We start from the raw sequence: 22,335 nt of genomic DNA, 5'->3' as shown, positions 1-22,335 counted from the left end.
GTTGGAGTGGAGGATATTTTCTTGACACACTTTGGCCCCCATAATGCCAACTGAGCATTGTTTAAATGTGACAGCCTACCTGAGTACTGTTGCTGACCATGTCCATCCCTTTATGACCACAGTGTACTCATCTTTTGATGGCTACTTCCAGCAGGATAATGCACCATGTCACAAAGTCAAATTATCTCAAACTGGTTTCTTGAACATGACATGAGTTCACTGGACTCCAATGGCCTCCACAGTCACCAGATCTCAATCCAATAAAGCACCTTTGGGATGTGGTGGAACAGGAAATTCACATCATGGATGTGCAGCCGACAAATCTTCAACAACTGTGTGATGATATCATGTGTATCAATATGGATCAATCTCTGAGGAATGTTTCCAACACCTTGTTGAAAATATGCCAAGAAGAATTAAGGCAGTTCTGGAGGCAAAAGGCGGTGCAACCCAGTACTTGCAAGGTGCACCTAATAAAGTGGCCAGTGAGAGTATATTTAAATACATAGCATATGATGGTAAGTAACATTAAACTGTGTTGTCAAAACATAATTTAACATTAATTGTAAAATTATAACTTAGATAATGTTGCTTTGGTTGACGTTTTAATTCAGACAATATCCAATTATGGCAAGCTAAGTTAGCTCATGTTACAGCACCTTAGCATTAATGTTAAGCTAGCTAACTAACTTATATGAGTTAAAAATTAACAAAGCCCAATTTGGATGAGATGTTTCTGTCTGGGAGAGGAGTGATTTTAACATCAGTTACCTGCAGTGGCCAGTAATTTTAAGCCAGTCATGAGGGCATATTTATAAGTATATTTCAGCCCTCTAGTAGTAACAAGCTAAACTAATCTGATCTATCTAACTTAGATAGCAGGTTCTAGGATAACTCGTTTGAGTCCGTTTTTAGCTGATATTTGCTAATATTTTGTTAAATTGATGCCATTAAAAAGTATGCCGAAAAAGCTAACGTTATTAACTTAGCGGTTAACCTTGCAGTTTGCAATGGAAAGGTGGTTGTAACTTACAGACAACCTGATTACTTTATTACTGAAGGAAACTTGAAATGTGATTATTTCTCAGGCAGGTTAAGTTAACTAACCTTAACTTTAGTGTTTTTTCTGCGACCTTTAAGAGGATTTATGGACGTAAATCGGCAGTTTACATCGGATATGTCATCCACGGGAAGTTTACTCACATTGAAAGATATACTGTGGATCTGCAATCTTTCAGATTATTAAATCAACATTTAGCCAAAAATCCATAAACACTAAGTAATGTTAGCTTAATTGATGTCGGTTCATGTTTTTTCTCATTTGTCATTTTTTCAACTTTGGTTATTGTAAAATTGGTCTTAAATTGAATTCCGAGTGGCATTACTAAAAGTCTCACATCTAACTTGTTTGCATTATAATGTGCTTTGCTGCAGCATGAAGCTCATTCACAAGTGGCGCCCAGTCTGATTTGGGGACTGCCTGCTTCTCACCCTTTCCTGCCGCCGGAGTAAAGTTAGTAATACAGTATTAGACTTGATTTAGCTGACTAAATTATATTTTGTCAAATACTGACAATGGTCCACTTATTTATTGATTTTAATAAATGTACCAATTTTTCTTTTTGATGTAAGAAAAGAAATAACCACAGGGCTCTACAGTATAAGCATTTTAAGTGCATGTGTGAGTGAGCATAATTCTGTGAGTGTGACAGTTTGAAAAAGTGTGAACAATTATTTTGCCGCACTGAGCAACTTTTGAGTTTCGACAGCCATGACAGCAAAGCTCAGTCAGTGTCCTTATAAGCTCCCTTTTAGCCGACCATGTCGCTGTTTTAAATGAGAAACATCAAGTCATATCAGTTGTCGCTAACAAACGTTACATTTTGTATGCCTGCCATTAAAGTTCATCAATAGCGATAAATGATCAGCATATATATTATGAACGTTAAGAATTGTTAACATATTATTACAATTAGTAAAAGTTAGCTACCATTTCTTGAAATTCAGCAAGTGTCTGAAAAGGACCTTAATAAGTGAATGCATAATTCGGCAAAACGGATGTTGTAGGCTACCTGCCAAGATTTGCATCCAACTCTTTTCTCAATATAACAGAGCGTTACCTCCCGCGAGGTGTATGCAATTCATGGCAGGCATGCAGAATTCAGCACAACACCTGCGCTGCAAAACGTCACTAGACCTTGTGGGAGCAAGGCCCGATCATTGTTCTAAGCTCACGCAGTCTACCGGAGGTAGATTGTTTCTGACTTGACGGCACTGTTTTTATTCGCCTATCTATGAAGTTGGCGAAAGTCAGCCAGTTATCTCGAATGCACCTGTTGACTACCAGTTATAGTGTGCTAACTTCAACAGCTGTTTTCCAAAGTTAACATGGCTATCCTTATTAGCTAAGCGCCTTACATGCTTGTGTTGGACAGATTTGTGCAGCAGTGTTTATGATGACAACCATTCGATTCACAGACAGTGAATTGAGGCAACGGGGGTTCATGAAATTTTGTATGAAAATCTCCTTGTGTGATTACAGATCCTGTGAGAAAGAGTCATTTATCCCGTGCTGCCACAGATATCATCCTAAAGCAGAAAATATGGTATTTCAACCTGGCAGCAGAGAGGGGAAGAAGCTCTAGTAGGTGTGCCGCTATCAGCATCCTTATGGAACATCAGCCCACTGTTAATTCACCTTAAGAAAAAGTATTTTGGTATGTAGGATTTCTGCATGTCTTGAAACATGTTAAAGTTATAATCCTTGAGGTTTTTATTATATAAAAAATATTTTTGATAATTTTTATGGTTGCATTTCGTTAGTCCAGTAACACATATTCAATGTATTTACAGTCTGTAAAGACTTTTTTTGACCTACCTTTGGATAAAAACTGTGTAACAAAATAATGCATTTAGGATCCCTATATCTGACATGAGCATCGCTGATAACTGATGGCTCTCTTACAGCCATAGCAGAACTGTATTAAGTTGCTCAACTCAATTTTCCTATTTTCTGCTTCTTTACGGTAAAAGCATTTAACTAAGGAACCACAGGGTGGCTTAAAGGTTATAAGAAGTATTTAAGCTTTTATACAAACCAGTAGATGTTGGTCATCTAGATTTTATATATTTCTGTAGCCAGTTTTGGCCAGATGAGCCACTTTATGAACGGATCCAAATCGGATCCGGGTAGGGTATGGGCCAGATCTGTTCCGGATCCGCAGTCCTTCCCGCTGTGCAAGTGGACTCCGATATGGACCCGTTTTGCGGATCCTGCGATACCTCCGGTGCGGAGTCAGTTTGCTATCTGGGAGGCTACATCCTGCATACCAGGCTGCTGGGCAGGACAGGGTTGAAAAAAAAAAAGTAAATACATAAAATTGATCAAATACATGATCACCCTAATGATTACAACATATCTTAAAATTCTGACCTAATCAAATTGTTTAATAACACTGAGTCAGATTGCCAGAAATAATGGTTTTGAAAGTATGTAAGAATATAGCTTCCTGCAGTTTTATGTCCAACCGAAGCATTTTCAATTTCAGAGAGTAGCGTAAATGATGTATCTTTTAACCCTGGTATGTAGAGATTAATCTAATACTCATTAGAGTTTGATATTTGTTTAGTGGGAATGTTAGCCTAATTGTAGCATTTGAAAGTGGGTCAGCAAAATATCAGGGTTCATCCTCCAGGGACCATTAATATTCCAAGCAAATTTCCTGGAAATTTGGCCTTTAATGCTTGAGATACTTTTCCCTGGACCAAAGTGGAAATTTGGACATGATGGTGGTTCTCAACACATTTTACACATTTTCACATATTTTTGCCAAACGTGCAAATTGAATTTGCAATTGAAATATTGTTAAATATAGGGTCTACAATGATCATGGATATATTTAAGACAACCGGTTTGCCGAAGCAGAAGGGGGACATCCCTGACACCACAGCTGCTTTGCAGGCAAATAATGATTCACAGCTCATTCAATTAGCTCAGAAGTCCTAATATAGTAGCCGAAGAGCAGTACATTGCCTCAGCCATAAATCAAATGGAATTACAAACTAGAAGACACGTCAAGACTGAACATTAAAATGCATCCCACTTCTACATATGCATCTACATTCATTCATGTAGTACAATTTCCACATCCATCAGTGCATAGCTTGATAAAGATTAGTCACAATGAGTGCCTTGAGTCAGCTAATGCTCAGCTAAATCATTAATTTACTCCAATTAAAGAGGCGAAAACCTATTTCTGGCTCGCACATTCAGTCTTTGAAACAGCTGCGTTATTAGTTGTTGATTAAGTTTGTTTGTGAGCCTCTGTTCATTTGCATTTTTGAAGCTCCTCACAATTTCCAGCCTCCAAAATGCATCCAAAGGCAACAGGCAGATGGCTGCTATTCAGTGTTTATCAAGCAACACTAACTTTTATGTCTTTCACTCTGGTCTCCAGAGACTCATTATCAATGCTGGTTAGATGCTATAGTAAAATGCAGTTAAGAGGTTGAACACCTGGCAGCAGAGATGAAGAATATTACCGAATTCTTAACATAAAATCCATAAGATATGCATTATATAGAAATACCCACTGGTCTGGCCATTCTTCGATGACCCCCGTAATCCTGTGTAAATAGACCATCCTCAAATTGTATTTGTTCATCCATCAGTTAAGCTTATTTTCTTTCATAGCCAGGCTTTATCAGTGAAGGGTGTCAGGGCCCGAGGCACAAACCTACTGAAAACCATCAGAATAATTCAATCAGATTGCCCAGAGATCTCATTACAGGTCTGGAGCGGGACGCTAAGCATTAGACTTTCGGTGTTGCCAGCAGAGGCTCTCTGAAGGCGGTGAGTTGGCTGATTGACAGACTGAAGGTTCTTTCAGGGTGAGTTCATAGTTAAATTGCCTTCTGCTCCCCATTCTCTATATCAGTGCTCTGTCTCTCAACTCTCACATTCTCTGATACCCACTTTCAAGTCCTTCATGTAACAGGTATAACACATATACCGATACATTTCATCATAAAATATGACACAATTTTATTAGGGTTTTTTTCTGGTTGTTAGATGGGCTACCAGATACTTCATTAAAACCAGGTCTTCAGTATAATGCACATGCTTCAAATATTAAATAGATAGAAAACATAGTAAAACATTTCACTTATCCTGTGAAATATCTCAGCATCTACTAAATATATTGGCACAAAATTTAATACAGAATTCTTTGTTCTCTGATGATAAATAATCACTCAGGTGATCCCAGAGTGATTATAGTTGTCAGCACCATCTTCAGGTCAACACTTTGTTTTATGAGTATATATATGCAAAACCCATGACATTCCCCTCAGCTTCATCTGTACTTTGTGTAAACATCAGCCTGTTAGCATTGTCATTGTGAGTATGTTAGCTGTCATTAGCATTTCACTAAAAGCACAGCTGTGCCTAAGTATAGCGACAGAGCCACTTTTAGGCTGTAGTCTTGTTTTAATGTAATGCATGTGCAATCATAGTGGCTTTATACCAAACAAAGATATGCTTTCTGGCAAAGTTTGTGTTCTCAAAGTTTGGTACTTCATCAAACTGCACAATAACAATTTCTTAAAGAACACTTCTCTAAAAATATTCATGTTATCTGCTTGACTCATGGGACTACAAAAACATATTGCCAGTTACTAAAAGCCTCTTGTATAAAGTAGAACATCTTACCTGGAACCATGTTTACTCAAAAAAATATCTTGAGATCATTGGAGTGTTTTCTCTCGTGCAGTGTTCCTGTGCTGCAGAAATAGAAGTGATTTTTCAAATGGTCTCAAGGGCAAAGTGTGAATTGTACATTGTCAGATAAAAAGCTGTTCATCTGCTACACAACTAATGAAATACAAATCTTTGTTTGAAGCTGTGATATGAATTTGGTGGCAGGAATCTCCATGAGCCTAACTACAACATCTGGAGAGAAGACTGTGCACATTTTTTCAAGTCTCTGCTGGGAGCTGCAGATTTAATGGCTGCTGGTTGCTTTACAAAAGGCTTCTACTTTGTCATGTTTTGTATTACACAGGGTATATGGTGTAGGGAAAACTCTGTAAAGTAAAGCAAAGATGCTACTTGCTGATATTCCCCAAACTATATGGTCATACATCATTTGTAACACATTCTATTTATTGCACCTTACTTCACCTCTGTCACTTCACCTCTTCCTTGAAGGTTGTTTCTCCAATAGCAACTTTACCTGACTTCACTAACCTGTCTTACTCCTTCTCTCCATTTCCCACAGACTTGCTCCATTTGTTCTCCAATTATATTCCATTACTAGACCAATACTGGAGGCTGGGCCATTTAGCTTTCTGACCCCTCTTTTTCTGTCTCTCTTTCTCTCTTAGTTGAGGGTGTCGACCAGTCCATGTGACTCAGATTTAGACACTAAAGAAAGCAGCAAATCCACTGAAGAAGACAAAAATAATAAGTAGAATAGCAGCTCAAATAAACTTGCTCTCAAAAAAAAATATCTTCCACTCTGAGTGGTAGTGTCTAAAATGCTTTGCTGTGGGATTAACCAACCTCATCTCTTTTTTCCTGATCTCCTTTCTTGTTTCCAATCGTTTTGCTGCAAAAATAGAATATCAGAGCACATGAATCTCCTTCTGAATGGTCTTAGTGACCTTTAATCCTTCAGTGACAGTTCTCTAAACCCCTGCCCCGAACTGCAATTGTCTAATCATAGCTTTGCAACTGTTATCAGACACACAGTCCAGTCAGGCGAACTATTTAAAAATATAAATATAATGTATACTGTATGTAATCTCAGCAGCCTAACAGGATTATGTTTGAACTTAATAACAGTCTGATATGATTCCATATCATAATTATATATCTAGGTTATAATAGGTAGGACACAATATAAAAACAATGTTGCTTCTTTGTTTCCATGTCTTTAGTCTTCAGTCTGATCGTCTTCTTCAATCATCAGTCTGAGACAGCATATAATCATGTATGTTCCATCAAGTGCTTATGAACTGTTTATTTTATTTTTTTTATACGAGTCAGGTGGAAGCATTAAAAACTCAGTTGGAGACAGCATTTCAACCAACTCATGGACTTAACATTAGCTTGGTTAGCTGTCTAGCCTCACCCCATCAAAAACAAATTTCTAAAGCACAGAGACAAACTTTAAGACAAATGCAAGATGAAGATGATGTGAGATCATTGAATGCTACAGAACAACTAATAAATTTTCTCAACAGTAAAGTCAGTAATGTAAAAATTAACTTAGGTATAGGAATGTGTGTGTTTTCTGAAAAGATGCCAAACTTCACTGAAAATGTGGGTTGATGTGGTGATATTCTTTGTCTTGTTGGATTTTAGTTACATGTCAAGGCCTTTTTCACACATCATGTGTAATTTATGAGCAGTTAACAGTTTTGTTTTCAAATATAAGCAAGCTTTAATTTCCTTTAACACCGCGGTAACCTCCCAGGGCATCTTTCTTTCAGCTAATCTGAGAAATCTCCTCGTGTGAGAGATGAATGTTTGTAACGGGGCCACATCTTACATACATAACATTAAAACAGCAGAGGAGACGAGGAATGCAATGTGTGAATTCTTCATGTGTTTCTTTAGCCCTCTGGCTGCTCTTGTTAGCGTTTAATGAGAACTTAATCATATGTGATGACCATTTTTTTGGTCAGCTAAAGATAACATGGTGAGGAGTTGGGGGAGGTGAAGGAGGTGTCCCTAATAATAACTTCTTTTCCAGCCCTTTAGTAAAAACAAAATTCAGCACATTAGGGACAGTTGTAGCCTAAGGAGGTGTGGGCTTATGTCAGTAAGTTCAGGAGTTCAAATCCTAGCAGTTCACTGACCAATTGGGAAAATCTGGTTGGTGAGGTTGAGTGAGTTAAAGTCCAAGTGTCCTTTACACCAGGCCCTGAGCTAGTCTAGTGGGCAATAAGCAGAAGACTGAGGTTGTACTGGGCAGCTCCCGAGTGTAAATATGTGTAACCTTATCAGCGGAAACCATAGTCGTGCTGTGAACAAGCTTGTGTGCTCAGCAAACCTTTCCCTGCATAATTAGCACTTGGAAAAATGAACTTGGGTGAATATGATTTGAGGTCAGCCTGCTGTTACCATCTGTGCAGCAGGAGCAGAGGAATCTTTACTGCTCTGTGCTAAAAAAAACTGATTCAAATCCACAACACCACATCCTCAGGACCCTCTGAAGAATTCAAAAGCACAGGAGATCTCTAAATCCACACTCATAAAATGTGCTTTCAAATATTTATCTGGTTTGGCTCTCAGTTTTGTGGTATGTTGCAGCCCCTGGGTACACCTGCCAAGGTAGAATATAGAAAATGCATAATTCTTTTATTGCAAAGCTCACTTTATGAATCTGATTTCATCCTTTAAGGATACACAAATAAGAAACTTTTACTTTCACTTTAAAATGGCTCTGTGTTCTCCCCGTGTCCGCGTGGGTTCTCTCCGGCTTCCTCTCACCGTCCAAAGACGTGCAGGCTAGGTTAATTGGTGTCTCTAAAAATTGTCCTTGGGGGTGAATGTGAGTGTGACTGGTTGTTTGTCTATAAGATATAATAAGATAAGTTAAGATCTTATTGATCCCAGTGATTGAACCGGTCGACATGCATATTCATTAATGAGGGTGAAGGTTAGCAGTAAAGTACATCGGGGCGATGTCAGTGCTAGCATTGTTAGCTTGCTAGCTAGCAACTTTAACGTAGCTAACGCTATGTAGTTAACATTAGCAACGATGTAGCATGGTAACTTAGGTAACGTAACGTTGCTAATGCTAACAGTAACATTATGTAGCTAACGTTAGCTACGAGGTGGAATGGTAACTTACGTAACGTAACAAATAAAACCAAAAAATAATGTGTGTGTAATTATTAGGGCTGTCCCCGACTAAGGATTTACATAGTCGAATCAGACTCATGTTTGTTTTTGTGCACAGCAATTGCGAGGGGGATGGGCTAACACATGGTGGCTCCGCTTTAACCTTGAGAAGCTGCAGAGCTGCAGTCGCTATTCATTCAACTGACACTGTAAATTTTCAGCTAAACTGAGGCTTAATGTTGACACTTTTCTCTCTCTCTCTCTCTCTCGCTCTCTCGCCTGCCATTCACCGGCCTTGTGTGAATTTTGCATGCACGGCGTGCTGCCGACAACTACATGCATGTCGCAGTTCCTCGCGAGTCTATTTCAAGTAGCTAGCTATTTAAAAACGATATAATTTTCTTTGTGTGGTTCAACAACGGTGATAAATTATCCGAAAGTCCCGCGAGGTGCGGACAACTCGGCACAACAACGGTGAAGCTGGTTACAATTTTAGATTTATTCACGCACTTTAAAAACATGTATTGAAAGTTTTTTTCTTTTTACATGTTTATTTACAGCATTAAACATTGTAATGTTATTGTAATAGGCTGTATATTAACTTATTGGGAGAAAACTGGTAGTTCTATCTGTCAGACTGACAGTCGAATCAGACTCCGCCCATCGAAGCATCGAACCTTCCACTATTAGGGGTCAGCCCTAGTAATTATTGTTTCACTTGGGAACCGAACACTGGCCTCCTGGGTTAGGGACCAACTTACTATCTACCTGACCACCTCGCCACCACCTTAGTGTAAGACTTTCATGGCTATTTATACCACACACATGCTGATTTTACCTGTGACAGTATGCGTAAAATGGCACATCATTTCTGTACAATAAAAGTCAATGCAGTGTAAATGGCATGAAATGACACGTGAAATGCAAAAAAATGCGATGGAGTACCACATCAAATGACTTAAGAAATTGCCGTGTTATTCTTGTGCCTTTTGATGATACCAGGCTGATGTTCATGATGATGTTCAGCATGCTAATATTCCGTAATTAGCACTAAACACATTGTAGAACTGAGGATGATGAGAATGTGAATCATTTTGTAAGTATATGGTCAGCAAAGATCGATACACCAGCGTTCACCAGTTCATCCTGACCGTATCAGGTTTACAATTCACTGTGGGGGAACCATGAATGAACATACACTATTTGGTGCCAATCCATCTGGTAAATATTGAGATAGTTCAAGTGAATACTTTGACCTGCTGGGTCAATTAGGATTCATCATCTGGGAATCATGAATGTCCGTGCAAAACTTCATCCATTCAGTAGTTAAGAAGTTGAAAAGAGTTGAAAGAAAGTGGTGGACCAAGCAGCTAATATACAGACATTGCTATCCCTAGAGCCACTAGCCATGCCAGGCTAAAAATTTATGCCAGTGTAATTATATGCCAATGCACATAATGTGAAAAATCCAGTACTGTACTGCAATGTATATAGTAGTTTGATGTGTTAGTACTGCCACCAATGTAAAAGTAATACATGATCGAGAACAAGGTGCAGGTGTGTTATTGTAAAATACCTTCTTTAATAGGTAACATTAAAGTTAAAAATTAGGAGGTATTGGTCCATGCACGAAGTATAATTCATCTTCCCATTGTATGATGAAAACAGCCAGTTTAGGGGGTATTTCCTAATTTTATTGTTCTACTTGCGCTAATGCAAATGTATATTGAACACTGAGTTCTTTTTTCCAGAGCCAATGCTGCCTAAACAATGTTAGCACTATCCTGTGTTATTGACCCATTGTATGAAGACCAAAGCGTCTGCTTGTTCCATTTTCCAACTTGTACAATGGAAATTTACCAAGAAAGTGTAAACTGGAAACAGAGGCACGTTTTTATGTAATTTTTAGGATAGCTAAACTTAATAAACAAATAGTGTAGCCCAAATATTGCACATAATTCGTACTTGTCGTATTTCTGCCACTTATCCATACATTACTTAGAATGCTGTGATTGATGCATCTGTAATGATTCATTTGTATAATTTATAAATGAATTTATTTGATTAAGGCAATTTAGACTAATATGTTACTTTTGGTGAACGTTAAAGGTTATACATAGTGTTATGACCTGTAATGAGTCTGACTGGTAAAAAGAGTTGATCTTTGACTTTATTGCTGCGGTCTGTTGTCATGGCAATAACACTAGGCTACTACTCTATCCTCCTAATGCAGGAACAAGATTAACAGAAGCAGCCACTCAGACCAAACCCTGAATGCTTATTTAAAAGCATATTATATATAGGCTATATATTTATATTTAACGTGACTAGCCTTAATTTAAATTGGTGCTTATGTGGAAGCTGTTCACAAAATGGGTCTCTATCAGCCTACAATGGTCATAAACAATACATATAAAACACTGTTTTCACTGTTCAAGTCCCTTTACTTTTTGAGAAATTATATTTTTCTACTCGTGTGTTACGTTTTGTTTGAGGCGGAACCCAAGTGCAGACACAAACACTACCAGAGACAAGGGAAAGTTCATGTAGTTTATTTGAACAACAAAAAGTATTTCTTGAGAGAGGGTACGAGCAGGGGCGAGACAGGCAGCAATGGTGTTCAAAGAACGTTTCGTTCATAAGACCTAATCGTGTGTATGACTCGGGAGGAACGGGTTGTCTCAGTGAGTGATTCGTTCATTTTCACGCATGCATGAAGGATCTTGGACTCTTACGTTCACTCGTCACTAGTGTTGTGTCGTTGAAAGAACATTTCGTTCATTTGACCTAATCTTGTATGTAACTCAGGAGGAACGGGTTGTCTCAGTGAGTAATTTGTTCATTTTCACGCATGCGTGAATAGCCTTAGACTCTTACGTTCACCCGTTACACAGCAGCTGCATGGGCTCCGTCAGCACAGGAAACAGAATTGATTAGTATTAGTAAGCGATTATACTTTGTCAATTAGAGCAAGCCAGGCAGCCTTCTGTGTTTGAGAACTGTGCTGTTTTTGTTTTTAAATTGCCCACTGGAGGGCTTCAGCACCGCAATAACCAGCCTAGTTAAAATGAACGGAATGACACCAAAAAAGATTAGTTCATTTTAATGAACGAGATTTGGTGACTCGAGTCTTTCAGAAGAGTGCCTTTTCCTGCCGGCTCCGCCAGCACAGGAAACAGAATTGATTAGTTCACGACTCTCAACTGTGGGTCTGTTTGAGTCGTTCATTTGTCACGTGACAGCTCGGCTACAGGGCTGTGGTAAGCAGGCAGCACAGGAAACAGAAGTGATTAGTTCACGACTCATAGCAACAGTGGGTCTCTAGGTCATTCATTTGTCACGTGACAGCTCCTACTGTGGAGCAGGAATGAACTACTCGTTCACCGCTCACATGGGTCTTTCGTTCATTCTGCTGGTTGAGTGACTGCCGGCGCCGGAGAATGAGAGGCAGGTCGGCTGTCGGGTAACTGGACTGACATTATATAGCTATTTTGTTAATTATGTGACATTTAATAAAGCAGAACATTATTACAGCGCAGTGATGTTGTGCTAAGTTATAGTTTTAACACAGCCGCACCGTAACTTTAATTTTTTTAATAAGAGTGTGTTTATTCATATAGTGTATCAAGCTTATTACTTCTACATATTTACTGCAAATCTGATATTAATATTTTACTCATGGATAGGGACGTTAGGCTACTGTATGAATGAGCATGGCAGAGATAATGATAGTAATTATATACATAAGCCTTTATACGGCTGGTCTGGTTGTATACTCAGGAAAGATTGTGAAAATGGAAGTAGTGTAGTAGTAGTGGTGATTACATATTGACAATATATTTCTGTGGTTTGAATTTGGTTGTGGGCCCAGGGGGGTTTATACAATGATGATATACAGTAATCAAGAGGTGAATTTGTGCATTATACTTCAAATAAAGCAAGCCAGGCGGCCTCCCGTGTTTGAGAATGGCGCTGTTTTTTAATCGCCCAATCGAGGGCTGCAGCGCCACAATAACCAGCCTAGTTTAAATGAACGAAATGACTCAAAAAAAGATTAGTTCATTTTAATGAACGAGATTTTAATGAACGAGTCTGTCAAAAGAGTCGAACTTGCCATGACTAGAGTGTTCCAGGCGGAGACAAAACCGATGCAGGTAGTCCGGGGAAAACAGAAAACTCCTCCGTCGGTTGGTATCCTTTCGGCAACGAACTCGAAACTAACAAGAGAGAACAGTCCGTCAGTAACACTCCAAAAATCCAGAAACATGCGACATGAACAAGAAATAGATAAGAATGATGCAGAACAGCTGTGACTGCCAAACCTGGGGATTGCCTCTGGACCTCGAGAACGCCCACTCGCACACACACACACCCACACACAAAAATACAAACTCAAGGCCACAAACCCACAGCACTGGCTGTGACACCGTGCCTGATATCCATTGGCATAACCAGCTGTGACAATATTTGGCAAAGCTTTATGTATGTAGTCAGGGATATCCTGAACAAAAATGTGTGAGTGGTTGCCAGGAATAATTTATTTAATATCGTTCCAGAAAACATAAGTAATTTCTAATAAGGCTATTTATTTAATGTTTTTCAGCAACCCAAAATCAAAGAATAACACAATTTCCCTAGCATTTTAGACACATATAACATGTTTTATAGGCTACTTCCTTAAAATATAATCTCGTTAATTTTATTTCTATACTGTAATCTACTTAATTTGTTGGGTTAAGACCTTATTTTGAAAACTGGACGTTGTCCCATGTGTATCCTCACACCAAGTTCACTAAGTCCTAAAATTTTATAAATTATTGTAGCCAATGTGGTGATCGTATCACATACAATTCATAGCCTCTCTTCAGGTAAGGTCAGGTCGTTATGATGTAAGAAAATTACAGAATAAAGTCGCCAGCCCTGCCTGTCACTCGTTTCACTGCATTTACCAGAAAGGGTCAAACGCACTCCACATTTAGGTGCGGCATAATTAATTTCAGCTCACTTGACTGCAGTAGACAACAGACCCGCAGAAAGCAGTCATAGATAAATCAACTCTTTTTACCAGTCAGACTCATCACAAGTCATAATAGGCCTACATCATTAGGCTACGTAGCCTACGTATGCAGCACTCTATAATAATTCCAGTATCGATTGACATATTAATAAAGAAATAATGCATTGTTAAGTGGCAGAAATACAACTGATGAATTCTGTTCAATATTTAGGCTAGACTGTTTGTTTATTTATTAAGTTTAGCCTTAAAATGACAGTTAAAAATGCGGACATTTTATTTCTCTATTTCCAGTTTTACACTTTCTTTTTAAATTTTCATTAGACAAGTTGGAAAATGGAACAAGCCGACGCTTTGGTGCGCTAAATGTCATTGCACGTCTTAATTCAATGCACCAATAACACAGCATAGTGCTAACATCATTTAGGCAGCGTCGGCTCTGGAAAAATTAACTCCCATGGGTCAACATACATGCATTAGGAAATACCCCCTAAACTGGCTGTTTTCATCATACAATGTGAACAACTGCAGATGATTTATACTTTAGGCGCAGACCGGGTATTTGTGACATTTGTGATAAATTACGTACAGTGTAACAGTTGTGCTATTATTAATTTATGTTACCTTTTTGAATTTTGTATTTACATTTAGCTTGGTGCATGAATGTAAATTAGAAACAATGTAAGCTACTCTGCTGTCATACAATACACCAAGTGGCTGAATCTGAATGGGTCATTGTGTTTGCGTCTTTCCCCATTCACATGAACCGTAACTAAATGAAACAATTTTGTTCACTCAGCAGCAAGGCTTAGCCAGCGTCTGCTGCTTCGCTGGCTCCACTGCTCTCTGACTTCAATCTGTGCCAGGGGCTTTGTCCGTCCACGAGATTCACTGCTGTGTACTGAGCCCGTCAAGAGAACCACTCTACTGTAAACAGAGGAAGCTGAGGTCCATGATGAGGATTTGAGGCCGGAGTAAGTGGAGAGGGTCATGGCACAACAAATCAACAGGGCTTCACCGGGATAATATGATCTGGCCCACTGCCAAATAATCACAGTAAGGGGAGGGGAAAGGTGAAGAATTTACATTTTAAAATCAGACACTAGAAGGTAAACGACACAGAATAAAAATCTTGTGTCAGAGATTTTCTCCACCCAGTGTCTTTGAGCAAGATTCTCAACTCCTTTATTTCAGGTTGCACGATATTAGGCTAGTTGAAAAAGTATAATCTAGTTATTATTTATCAGTAACCTTTTAAATCATTTGACTGTTAATGGAAGTAACTGCAACATCAACCCCCTTTAAAGAAGTCATCATCAATTATTGTCTAGTTTCAAGTAATTACAACTTAATAATTAGTCTACCCTCAAACTACTCATACATTTTATTTATGGCCTGTACTTGTGGATTCATTTATTTATGGTGACTGTGAATATAGTCTACCTACTTAAGTGCCTTAGTTTAAAGAGTGTAGCACTTTATAATAACTACACACTATAAAGCATTAGTCAAGTATTAGTAAAAACGGAATTCATCATTTATAAAGCATTGTTCATACATTAATACACATTAGTCATTCATAAACACAGTTATAAATTTTTTATTCTTTGTTATCTACACATTATGAAGCAGTTAAGTATTAGTACATTTTTAATTCATTTATAAACCATTGTTCTTATGTTCATACACATTAGTAAGTCATTTATAAACATAGTTGTATATGTTGTATTCTTTATTAATAAGCTCATCTATAATGCGCTTAATAATTGTATTTTCATACTTTATACATGATCGGTTCACTATTTATAAATTAAATTATTTTAATGACAAACCATTTATATATGAGTTGTTAATGGTTCATAAGATCTTTTTGTTATATATTTTCTGGAGAAAGAATTTAAACAATCTCAGCATAACACGTAAATCTACCAGTGCCAAAGCCCAAAGGATGCTAATAAGACTACCTGAAAGATGCCCCAGCTAACGTTACTGGTGGTGTGGAAAAGCCTCACCGTTACAGGTCTGGTACTGTATCTCTGAGACAGATCATCTGTCACTACCAGCTTATCAATGATGTGCTTAATGATTGTATTTGATAAAAAGTATTATTCCAATGAAAAACTATATATATGCGCCTATGGTTCATACGATCATGTAGAAAGTATTTTCCCTCTTAAGTAAGTACTATCTAGCCAATATAAAGCATTACAAATGAGATTGAAAAAAGCCAGTTAGGCTTCTTAAGTCTCAGCTTTTTTAGGGCCTGGCTTAACACCCCTTTAGTGTCATTTTTGGACGTCTCTGCGGTCAAGTTAGCAACAATAAACATGCATCGTCCTGTCACGTTAGAAACAATGAATACGCAACGTCTGGTTAGGCTATCAAAATAGAAACAGTGAAAAACATTTGAAACAGAACGTTACTTGCAATCCATAAGCAAACGAATAAAAAAAACCTCAATATTGATTTTGTGTTTAACACAGGAAACAAGTGAAAGTATGGTTTCTGGTCAAGCCGCCCTTCTCAACCATGTCTCCTCCGTACCATAGACTGTAGCCCACATAAAAAATGCGGAAGGCCTTAAAGCAGCTATTTTGACCCTTGGCGCATCCAGTAGTCTCTGCAGCGTGCACTCAGTTTTGCGCCAGACCGCACCAAGGAAGAACAGAGAGAAGCGGGCTAAGTTGGAAAAAATGAGATCCCACGGGCCCAGAAACAGGTCTTAAGTATAAAAACACCATCACTCGGGATTTTTGAATGCTACCATTTGCCGAAAGAGTTGGTTTTTTTCCCCTGGTAACTCCGGTGAGTAAAGTTTGTAACCTTTAGGAGAGAGCTAAAAGTGCAGCGTGATGCAGCTTAAATGGGTGGGTTAAAACCATAAAAGCAGTCGGAAAGATGTTGTGAACACGATGTCGTATTTTTATTTACAGTATTTATGATAATACATGTTAAAGGTCATTTCCTTGACTAAAATGTGTAAACTCTGTTCAGCATTTTTTGATTGTTATTTAATGTAATGCTGAGAGATGGAGAAATTTAATCAATTCATAGTAGTGATGTCTTGCTTAAATGCTACCTGGTAAACTTATAAATCTTTGGTAAAACAATGTAGAGTCCCTAGACAACAGGGTGATGATATAGAGTTTTGACAAACAGGATGAGAGGGGGAGAGGGGGGTAAGATTGGTGTCCTTCAACAGATCATCCAAGCAACCCTTTGCTGGTCCCATCACAGCAGATCTCTGGAAGCGCAGATCTTGGAGTTTTGATGAGGAGTTCAGAGAAACAGTACCAGGCCTACAACAATGAGGCTTTTACCCTGTAAAGTTAGCTGAGGCATCTTTCTGGTAGTCTTAGTAGCATCGTTTGGGCTTTGCCACTGGTAGATTTACGCCTTAGGCTGAGATTGTTTATATTCTTTCTCGGGAAAGTATCAAAAAAAATATCTTATGAACCATTAAAGACTCATATATATAAACAGTTTGTCATTAAAATAATACTTCATTTATAAATAGTGAACCCATCATCTATAAAGTATGAAAATACAATTATTAAGCACATTGTAGATGAGCTTATTAATAAAGAATACAACATGTATAACTGTTTATAAATGACTTACTAATGTATATTAACGTAAAAACAATGTTTATAAATTATGAATTAAAAATGTACTAATACTTAACAACTGCTTCATAATGTGTAGATAAAGAATAAAGCATTTATAACTGTTTATGAATGACTTACTAATGTGTATTAATGTATGAACAATGTTATACAAATGATGAATTCCATATTTATTAATACTTAACTAATGCGTTATAGTGTGTAGTTATAGGTTTACATGGTTTAATTACATTTTTTCAAAACACCATGTTTTTGCTGCTGCACCTCTTTTCAACCTGTGTGTTGAACACTGTTTTAGCTACCGAGTGAAACATCTCACTACTGTTTGATCGTTGTTGGACTACTAGCCAATCAACCCCTTCAGTTCAGCCATATATGATCCCAAACCAGCTTCGCAATATGCACAAAAAATATAAATAAGATATATATACAGGAAAGGCGAAAAGCCAAAAATCACGGTATGAACTTGTTAAGGCCTGTTAGCTTAATCAGCATCTATGCCCGGGGCGCAAATGCCCCAGATTATTTATTTTAATTGGAAATGGGCTACAAACATTAGTAATATGTCTTTTAACGTGGTCCTGTGTAATATATGCTGTACAGGTGCTTCTAAAAAAGTGAAACTTTCATATATTCTAGATTTAATACACATAAAGTGAAATATTTCTAGCTTTTTTTTGTTTTAATCTTGATGATTACGCTTACAGCTCATGATCAAAACTCCAGCAGTAGCTCTAATCAGCTAATTAACTCAGAACACCTGCAAAGGTTTCCTGAGTCTTTAATCTCCGTCTGGCTCTGTTGCTCACAATGAACTTTTCCACGATATTCAAATTATTTTAGATGCACCTGTACATATTAAGGCCCTGTGTCAAATTTAAATCTTAATGAATTAAAAAGAATGTTGACTTTTATTTGTTCAGGAATTCAGGTACAGATTCATTGTAAGGACACCCTGATCACATTTACCTGCCGGTCCGGGGATTGAACCGACTAACTCGCAGTCACAAACAATTCAAACTGTGCATGTACTGAATGGGTTGTATTCATAAATACAGTTCTGTTTAATCAAATTAAAGAGGGGGCCAGCTATATTTACTGTTTTGTTTGTTTTTAGGCCAATACGATAATGATTTTCACTACAACAGTGTCGTAACACTCGGGTCAGATCACTTTCTACTGGACAATTTTTGTTTCCATTGTTTTGTTGGTTGCCTGTAATTTATTCTCTTCAAACCATTTCCCTTGAATTAAATAAACAATTTAATTAATTAAATTACATTCAGTAAGACAAAACAATATTTAAATGCTTTGAGTAAAGCAACAATAAAAATGTGAGTAAAGCAATAGTGTTTTAAGCTGTTTAGCAACATGATGGATTAAACTGAAAACACCTCATAATTCTGACTAGGAGAGAAATCGAGTAAAAAAAATTACAGTACCAAACTGAAAAATGGACACTTGTTTCCTGTCTTCTACAATCAAAGTTTACCAAAATAACAGCCATGTTTCTGCTCTACCACACTGTATTTATCACAGCTATGGGCCTTTCTCTGTTGGAAATAAAAAACAGCATGCTCCAGGAGCTACTTTTAGAGGACACAGGCAGTTGCTCCCTGAGGTTTTTGGAGGAAGATGCAGGGTGGCGACTGATGATGTTTTCCACTGTATAAACAAAATTATAGCAGACCAGTTTGGTTAGTACAAAACCAAAGACGTCTGTGTACTTCTAGAGTCTGGTGCTGGTGGCATATGATTGAATTTAAGTATCCACTATGGAAAATGCGTGTATAGTTGTAGCCCCTCATTAAGCTGGCTGTAGGTTTAAATGGTTTTATTTATTTATTTTTTTGATTTAACAGTGCCAAGGCTCATGGCAAACATCTATCATTACCTGGCTGTCACTAATGAAGGCAGGTCAGGGAGACGTGGATAATGCTGCATGCTGTGGTAGCTTTGCCGAGGGAAGTCGAAGTGGGAGGGACAGGGTCTCTTATTCTTTAATATTTCACAGCAGTTGGCCTTAAATGTTGTAAATGTCTGGGCACATAGTCAGAGGCCAAAAGGGCAGGTGCCTGAGCACTACCTTTGGTCCATCTGTGCACGAGCCACTCTCTACATAGTCTATACTTGATGGGAACATGGGTGCCACACATTTCTTCATCATCATCTTTCTAGAACATTTTAATCAAACAACTCTACAGTAATAATTATATTTCATTTGCAGTGTAATTAATGAGATAATCCTTGGTTTCGGCAGTTGTCTTTCAAATGTACAGTGTTAATCTCAATAATACAATAATCCTGATGTTATCTGATTATATAAACAAATGGGTTGTAACATGTATCTGTTATTTAACAAGGAGTGCAGATTAGAGTTATCTGTACATACACTTTATTAAAACCAACACTCTGATTCTTCTGTTCAACAAAACAGTAGTTGTAACATACATATATATTACTGAAGGTCTTTGTCATCACATTGTTTCTGTTGCAGGTTCCTTTAAATCAGAGTTATGTCTCCAATCTCTTTATTCTTAATATGTTTTGGAATTTTACTGTGTGGATGTAAATTTCTCCACTCATACAAATTGCCAAGAAAAGAAAATGAAGCCTTCAGCTTGATTGCATGTACAAAACCTATTAGATATTTGACCCATCAAAACCTAATCTCTGGTAACTGGGAAATGAAAATATATGTGATTTTCTGATGCATATTAATCATGAACACAGATATGTTGCTATTACGCAGAGATTAGTTGCCTGTGGCGTTTTCTTGAGGAAGCATTCTGAGAGAAAATTGGTGTGAAAATCGCATGTTAATTGAGTTTCCAGCTCAAGGAAGGATTCATAATGGAACAAACGCCAAAATATTAGTTGTTTTATGCTTCAACTTTATTTGAAAAATGTAGGAATACTAATGGTGATGAGATGGACTGAGAAAGTATATTCTCATTCAGTTTAATCTAATGCTTCCCTATTATGCAAAATAGTCATGTATTTATTAATTAATCACATATTTCTATGAAGTGGTTTACAAAGTAATAACTTTTGTATATGAAAACTACATTGTCATGATTGTGATATCTGAAAAAAGTGAATCTAATGTAATCATGCTTTAATGAGATTGATCATTTTGTGGCCTCTGACTGTTCAAAAACAACAACAAAAACCTTCCAAAATACTTTTTAAATCAAGCTCCGCACCAACTGTTTTCCCCCTGTCTCAGCAAAGAGTCAACATGTGTTTCTGCAGTCAGAAAATCCCTTCCCCAGGAGCCTGCTAACACCTTCTATCACACACCATCAGCAGGATGTTTATTTTCCAACACCCTGCTGCTGATTGTGCTGTGGGTGATTTAATAAGCAGAGAGAAATTGACTTTGCAAGGTTTGATGCTTCACCCTGGTGAGGTTAGCTGCATGGAGCACACATTATTGGAGCACGAGTGAGCGTCCGCTATTGTCTGGACCAGCTGATGCATAGACCCAAATGGTTACCTGGTGGCTCAGCTGCAGTGAGTCTCCTCAAGATGTTTGATTGCAGCTATCTCCTGTGTGTGCTGGTAATCACGCATCAAGCTGTGTTCCCGCTCCAATTTGTATATGACCGAGTGCACAGTGTGATGTATAAGACAGAACCTGAGAGAACTGGAAGAGATAATACATCAAATTTGAGCAAGAAACACATAGACACACTTATCACCAGGGTGTTTTTATTTTCCTACAAACACAAACATGTATGCCATCAGAGTTATTTAAAATATGATGAAACTACATAAAATTCTACGTATAGGTGCTGCATTTATACCAAATAATACTACTACTGCTCTCAAGTAAACTATTTACAGATTACAGCAACATTTGGTGCAAGTTGATGCCCTGCCAGCTGGTTAGTTTTCGGTACTGATGCACATTCAGGTTGTAGGTGCAGAACCAGATACTGGAAGATACTGGATGCAATTTATTCTATTTTGTTTGAACCTGGACTCGCTTAACAGTCACAGCTATGACCATATCCATATAATGAGAAATCTTCTCAAAATAATGACTGACTTATATCGAAATAATGACTTAGTATCTCAATAATATGACGCACTCTCAAAATTATGACATAGTATCTAAAAATAATGACTCTTTTTCTAAATAATGTCTCAGTATCTCAAAATGATCAGCTGGAATTTCAAAATAATGACTTAGTATTGCAAAATAAAGAGAAATCTTTACAAAATAAGAAAATTTTTCAAAATAATCACTCAGTATCACAAGATAATGCAGAATGTGACGCTTTCTCAAAATAATGGGAAACTTTTTTCAAATATTGACTCAGTATCTCGAAATAATGACACGCTTTCTCAAAATATTGACTCAGTATCTCAAAATAATGACTTAGTATTGCAACATAAAGAGAAATGTTCAAAAAATAATGGGAAACTTTTTTCAAATATTGGCTCATTATCTCAAAATAATGAAACATTTTCTCAAAATAATGAATTAGAATCTCAAAAGAATGACTTGATATTGCAACATAAAAATGTAGTTTCCCAAATAAATAATGTAGTATCTCAAAATAATGACATTAATGGGTTTCTCATTATTTTGAGATATTAAATCAATATTTTGAGAAGGTTTATAATTATTATAAGATACTATGTCAATATTTTGTGAAAGTGTCTCATTATTTGGAGAGACTGAGTCATTATAATTGTATTTGTAGTATTTGCAATACTAAGTCATTATTTTGTGAATGTTTCTTATTATAAAAACTTACAGTATCTGTTTTTCCCCATCACATTGGTGGATATGGGCTTCCAAAGTCATTAGAGGCCAGAAGGAAGCTTTGAAA

The sequence above is a fragment of the Micropterus salmoides genome, unplaced genomic scaffold (assembly GCF_014851395.1).
Source record: "Micropterus salmoides isolate LMB-PRFRI ecotype aquatic unplaced genomic scaffold, ASM1485139v1 Ms_hic_scaffold_1, whole genome shotgun sequence".
Lineage (NCBI taxonomy): Eukaryota > Metazoa > Chordata > Actinopteri > Centrarchiformes > Centrarchidae > Micropterus > Micropterus salmoides.
The sequence above is the reverse complement of the archived record's forward strand: the minus strand, read 5'-3'. Positions refer to the sequence as shown.